This window comes from Dendrobium catenatum, unplaced genomic scaffold, assembly GCF_001605985.2.
Source record: "Dendrobium catenatum unplaced genomic scaffold, ASM160598v2 fragScaff_scaffold_753, whole genome shotgun sequence".
Classification (NCBI taxonomy): domain Eukaryota; kingdom Viridiplantae; phylum Streptophyta; class Magnoliopsida; order Asparagales; family Orchidaceae; genus Dendrobium; species Dendrobium catenatum.
The window spans coordinates 67,326-74,641 of NW_021319215.1; positions in this window are offsets into that span (position 1 = coordinate 67,326).

A 7,316-nucleotide genomic window follows, 5' to 3' on the forward strand; every position below is an offset into this window, starting at 1 on the left:
AGTCATGTTCTTGTTCATTAAACATCACTTTCTTGTGGGAGCCTAGTTGCTCACGTGAACCCATTATATGGCAAAAGGGGAAAAAATAAAATAAAATAAAATATGTTGTGTTTTGTGGTATGGGATTCTCCAACTTTGTTTGCTAATAAGAACCCAGGCTTCCACAATTTCACAGAGTAGTTTCTTATAAAATATTTTAACTGAGGGGAGGGATTTTTGGCGGTTAGTTGGAGTCACATGTGTATTCGAAATTGAAGGAGGGACATGAGAAGCTTCTAGTATTTCACTTTTTTTTCTTATTTTTTTTTTTAAAGTTGAGTAAGAAGCATAAATTTATGTGGGTAAATTTCTATCTCAAGACCTTGATATCATGATTCAGGATCTATATCAACTAGATTTATCACTTGCAATTGAATTTATCAAAGTAGCATCTTTCCTGCTAATGTTTAAACCCCGTACACAACTCTATAATCATTATTTATCCTCAACCTCAACTTATCAATATTATCAATAAATAATTGTTATCCTCTATGTAGTTTCTTTCTTTGTTTAGCGAGCATCAAAGGGAGTATATTTGATTGTTACCTAGCCATAACTATTTTGTTTTTTCTTGTGCATGTTCTTATAAATAACTCTATGATGACTATATAATATTGGTTAGATATGAGGGAGGCATGCATGCTTAATCATGTGCTCCCTCCAAATTTTTAATGTCTTTATACACAATAGATATGTGTTAATATAATAATGATAATAATATTTCATGTGGCCCTATTAAGAAAAAAAATTTAGCACTATCATTGTCTAAATGTGATCGGTAGTTCTTCTTGGTCTATGTATGTGTGTTACATTCTAGCAATTTATTTTTGATTGGGACAATACTATTGAATTTTGGTGTTATATATTTTTGTGCTCTAGGATATTTTGAAGGTTTTATTGGTAATGACTTATTTTCTTTTGTTATTGTTTACATATGGTGATTTAGTGGTTCCTTAGCATGCATGCTTAATTGGTAATGCTTGTTGAGCATTCTTGAATTGCTATTGAAGAGAAGTTCTAATATAATGATTGTTGAATTATTATATATGAAAAGGTGTTACCTACAGATTGCTAGATTATTGTAAATGAAAAGATAGTTATAAATTCAAGATAATTTTATTGCTTTGTGTAATCAATTAAATATTGTATTATATGTATTATTGGTGATTCACATGCTTAATGTACTTAAGCTTATTAGATAGAATTATTATTACACTTGTGTTTAAGATTATTGAATGCTAATTTCATATATTGTGAATATCTTTCATATAATTATAATACAAATTTTGTGAACATGAGCATTGAGTTGTTTGTTAATATGATGCATTATGCTCAAAACTCGTTAATTGCTACTATATATAAAACTTCCTTCATACACTCATAGCAAGAACAATTATTTCTTACTTGTAAATAAAAAAAATAAAAAAATAATATTGATTGCTTTTATATGCACAAATTTAAACACATGCTTTTAACATTTTAAAGCTATTATTTAGAAAGCATGTAAAATCAGCCGATACTTTTGATTCTTCTGGTAAACAAGTTAAACATTATATATCAATTATTTTCCAGAGGAGAAGAAAAAAACAAATGCCTGTTTTGAACAATTGAACACTTTAGGGGAAAGTAGTACACTAAATAATAATAAGGATAGAGAGGTGGAGCTCATTAAATAAATAGGCCGAGTGCCCGTGAATCATTCTTGTACTTTTGCAGCTTGTGGCCAATGTGAAGTCGTGGAGGAAAGCGGGGCCAAGTAAGTGACAATGGAATTTAACTTCACATTTTCGAGAGTTTCTTAATTCTTATTTAACTAATATTATGCTATGAGCAAAAGTGAACCCAGTCCCCCCGGCTCACCGACTAATATTAACGGCAAATGCAGTAATGCCAAACTATTGCCTGACCAAAGAGATCTACAAAATATATTATATTCATATTATCTTTTAACTCAAAATATGAACACAAGCACTAAAGATTTTTTTATTTTTTTTATTTTAATTTGAAACCCCCCAAAAGGGTAATGAATCATAGGATCTGGCCGACTTATAGAAATTCAATTGTTGTTAAATTTTGTGTGGATCTAATTAACATTCATGAAGTTGGAGGGATTCTAATATAGTATTTCACTATTTCAAGCTAATATTTTTTTTTCTAAAATTATTGTTATTTTAATAAAATTTAAAATTATTATCTATTATTTTGTCTTTAAATATATATAACACAGAATTTTTTTTTTTATCTAATACAATTTTATTTTAAAAGTTGATCTTTTATGAATTAACCTTTTTTTTAATTGCAAATACTCCAACAAACAAGAAGGCTTCACAAAAAAAAAATGTAAGAAGATAAACTATGCTTGGCCACCTTATCTCTGAAACCCTGATTACAAGTAGAAGAAAGATGTTGAATTGCGTAAGAAGAAGATTGAGATGCATAAGTTTTTCATTCATCATTCACTAATGCGGCTGTTTTTCTTTTTCTCGCTACAGACATAAAAATCTCATTTACTTTTAATCGAATAAAAGTGCTAATTTTGACGATCCCTATTTCATATATCATTATATATACGAGTATGAGGAGATCAATTTTTTCAGCGTTGGATATTGATTTTTATATTGGGAGGAATTTTGGTTTGGAAGTTGAAATCATAAGTGTGGTTCTGAGAAAAGGTATCCACAAGGAAGGGAGAGCTAGGAGTGGAATACGTAGGAAAAAAAAGTAAATTTTCATCACTTTAGAATGTGGATGGATTATTTGTAATGAAAACTCATCCTAATAAAGATTTGATGATTGTTTATTTAATAATGACAATTTTGGAGAGTAATTAGAAAGATAATTGTCAATCATACTTGATTAGAACACATAATAGTTGGATAAATTTTAAAAGGAAAGTTTGATTTCATTCTACTTACTCCCCAATCCCCATGCATGAACCTTTCCCTCATGGTTATAATTTAAATTTTCTCTTTCAGATTTTCCCAAGATTCTCAAATTGTACTCGGTGGGTTGAGGCCATTCTTAACTTCATCCCTAGAAGATGGAATAGTTCTATTCAAAAGTTTCTCAGAAATAGTGAGTCTAGATTGCTCATAATAGAGCTTGCATGTCACGTAATAAAAATAATTTCAAGAAATACTTAAGCTAACTGGAAGGTTCTATAACACTACAGAAAAAATGTGCTATTACCGTCGTACATTCTGGTAGAATATTCCACGCCTGTAACACCGGCACACATACCGACGGAATTTGCGCCGACAAGTTAACAGCGCAATTTCAGGCCCAATATCAGCCGCGGAAATACCGGCAAAAATTCCGCCAGCATTTCAAAGGTTTCTGGCGCATATTGAGCCCGTAATTACCGATTGAATCACTGGCAAATATTACGCCGGCTTACTTAAACTCGACGAAGCAATACCGACGTAATATACGCCGGTTATATAATCGACGGATAATACGCCAGTTAAATCCCTATTTTGGCCATTCCGCCGAACGAGTTCTCATTTATTTCTCTCTCTCGCATCGGAGAACTGTCGATTGCTTTCCCTCTCTCTCGCGTCTGAGAGCTATGCCAATGCTCCGAAATTGAGCCATTTTTTCCCTCTCTTCACTCAAGTCTAGAGATACCCCGACGACCAACCAGCAAGCAGTTCTTCCAGCGTCCCAGAGCTGCCCCGACCGAACCCTTGCTAAATTTTGCAAAAAGAAGCTCTAAACGCCTCTGGTAAGAGAAGGTTGATGTGGATCATCTTAACCACAACATATCACACATGATAGCCCGGCGCTCCACGTTCCTTAGGAGTTGCACCTTACCTTTTATTTCCTCTATTTCTACACTTACTTTTACTTATCTTTTACTACTTTTAGCTTATTATAGTAAAGTTAGTTATCTATTACATGTTTGGATTGTAAGCTGAAGAAAGAAGACTATTATACTCTTATTTTGAAGTTTATATTTCATTGATTTTCCCATTCTTCTTGTTATTCCTTGGTTCCCTGTTCTGATTTCTACACCATCTAGTATCAGAGCCTTGGTTGAAGGAAGTTCCAGACGAGTTCTCAACGGCGATCAGAACTCAGACGCGTGGGTTGTGCAAGCTAGCATCATTAGGCAACTCGAAGACCTCACCATTGTGTTCGTTTGTTTCTCCACAGAGATGCGCAACGATTATGACACAGCTGAAAGAGTTGGTAGGCATAAACCATGTCGATCGACCTCCCGTGCTGGCACCCATACTGGTACAACAACCTTTTATCCAGCGTTGCTCGCGGCCGACACCGTCTGCCTCCTCCTCTAGCCGGCAATTTCGACTTAGAAGATAACGTAATTCCTGGTCGCCGCCTTAACGGTTTAGACTCTCCTAATGATGGTTCACAACAATTTTATGGTCACACCCGCAGAAAAGTACATAGGTGCAGAGGAACTGTTGATTTCCGTGTTAAATTGGATCTTCCTTACTTCGACGACCGTCTTTATATAGAAGACTATTTGGATTGGGAAAGAGCCGTTGAGACGTTCTTTGAGTGCATGGAAATCCCTGAGGAGAAGCAAGTAAAATATGTCGCTTGCCATTTGAGAGGAGGAGCAAGCGCGTGGTGGCTGCATTTGCTTTAGTCCAGACGACGAGAAGGAAAAGGGTCGGTTCGTAGTTGGCCCCGTATGAAACAACTACTTTGCGATCATTTCTTACCCACCAATTTTGAGCATATATTATATCAAAAATACCAACATTTCTCCCAAAATAATCGATCGATAAATGATTACACTGAGGAGTTTCACCGGTTGAGTGCTTGCAACAACCTAAATGAGTCTGACAATCAGCTTATGGCAAGGTATAATGGGGGCCTCCGTGATGCCATCCAAGACAAACTTGAGTTAAACTCTATCTGGTCATTATCCCAGGCAATTAACTTTTCTTTGAAAGCTGAGTCTTAATTACAGAGACATTCCCGCTCCTACACCTCCCGGCGCCAATTTGGTGAATCTACAATAGACCACACAAAAACTCAACAACTATCTTAGGCTACAATAAAAACTCCACCACCTCAACAGTAGTCCTTTCAAGGCTCTACGAACGCCAGATTCCCCAACAAACTAAGAGTTCTGCCTATAAAGAATCCTTATGTGAAACCTACAACCTTGAAGTGCTTTAGATGTTTCCAACCAAGCCATAAATCCAACGAGTGTCCTACTCGACAACAGTTGCAGTTGTTGGAAGGGGATGATTGTGATGAAGGATCCAAACTCAGTCTATCTAATGACTTGGAGGTTGAGAACGTACAAGGAGATAACGGGGAGCAAATTGTCTGCATACTAGAAAGATTATTGATAGCACCCCGCCAACCACTGATGTCCCAACAAAATTCTTTGGTCAAAACTCGTTGCACCATCAATGGGAAAGTGTGTGAGTTGGTGATTAATAATGGTTGCACCGAAAATATAACCGCCCGCTCCGCCATCCAGGCACTACAACTACAAACAACTAAAAGTTCTAACACTTATAAGATTAGTTGGGTCAAGTGCGGCGTCAAAATTGTAGTAGCATACAAGTGTTGAGTAACCTTTTCCATCAAGAATAATTACCTATGCGAAGTTAGTTGTGACGTCGTTGATATGGATATCTATCATCTCATATTGGGTCGTCACTGGCAGTTTGATACAGATGTTATACATGATGGTCGGACCAATATTTACTCTCTAGAGTGGAAGGGGTTCAAGCTACGCCTGCTAGCATACAGCCTGGCCTCAAGTGGCCACAAATGCTAACAAGGGTAAGCAGGCCGCCTACATTATTGCTAATAAGAACTTACTAAAATGTTGTGAACAAGAACCATTTGTCCTTGCTTTGGTTGCTGCCAATCAATGTGAACCCATGACTCCTTCATCCCTCTCCGAAGCAGTACAAGAATTGTTGCAGGAATTTGCTAACGTTGTTCCCCTTGAGTTCCCACCCCAACTTCCCTCACTCTGTGCAATTCAACATCAAATTCATTTCACTCCAGGTGCCACCATTCCCCACCTACCTCGCTACCGAGTAAACCCACAGGAGCATGCCATTTTATAGGAAATTGTGGATGACCTTCTACAAAAACAACTAATACAACACAGTCTTAGCCCCTATGACGTGCCAACATTAATTGTCCCAAAAAAGGATGGAAAGTGGTGCATGTGTGTTGACAGCAAGGCCATCAATAAAATAACTATAAAATATTGTTGTCCTACTCCAAGGATTTCAGATTTATTGGACAAATTGCAAGGAGCTATTGTATTTTCCAAACTTGATTTGAGGAGTGGTTATCATCAGATTCAGATACGACTTAGTGACAAATGGAAGACGACATTTATAATAAGAGAAGGGCTCTACGAGTGGAAGGTCATGCCGTTCGGTTTGTGCAACGCCTCGTCCACTTTTTTAAGGCTCATGAACGAGGTCCTTAAGCCTTATTTGGGGAAGTTTTGTGTGTCATACTTTGATGACATCCTTATTTTTAGCTCATCTTAGGAGCAGCACCTCCATCATTTAACTAAGATTTTTTAAGCACTTCGCCACCACAAACTATATTTGAACCTCCCCAAATGCGAACTTGTTGTTTATGAAGTAACTTTTATGGGCTTTATTCTCTCTAAGGAAGGAGTACAAATGGACCCTCAAAAGGTTTCAGCAATCATGCAGTGGTCGGTACCAAAGTCACTTTTTGATGTCCGAAGCTTCCACAGTCTAGCCACCTTTTATAGCAAATTTATTTTGGGATTTAGCGTTATTATGGCGCCAATCACTGAATGTTTAAAATCCTCTTCTTTCACGTGGACAACAAGTCAGTAAGGTAGATTTGACACCATTAAATTATCCATCATCTCAGCCCCGGTCCTAGCCTTACCTAACTTTGACAAACTGTTCACTATTGATACTAATGCCTCTTCCATTGGCATGTGTGATGCCCCAGAATCAAATAGTGAAAGGATTCGTCTGACATTCTGATCGAACTCCATTCCAGTTGCCTTGCTCGGACCTGAAAATTTAAACCACATATAAGCTCAGCAGGTCACCAAAGCCTACAACTGAAATCAAAGCACGGCGATGCTATCAATATGCAGGTCAATATAAAATCAAGTCAATCAATGGTCAATGAGTCTATGCAATGCGGAAATCCAGTCAATAAAAATCAAGTCTACACAGCGGAAATCAAATCAGTACGGAAATCATCGATAAATCAATACATCTCAGCAATCAATCAATACGTGCTCCTCAAATCAATAAGTGCTCCTAGTCAATATC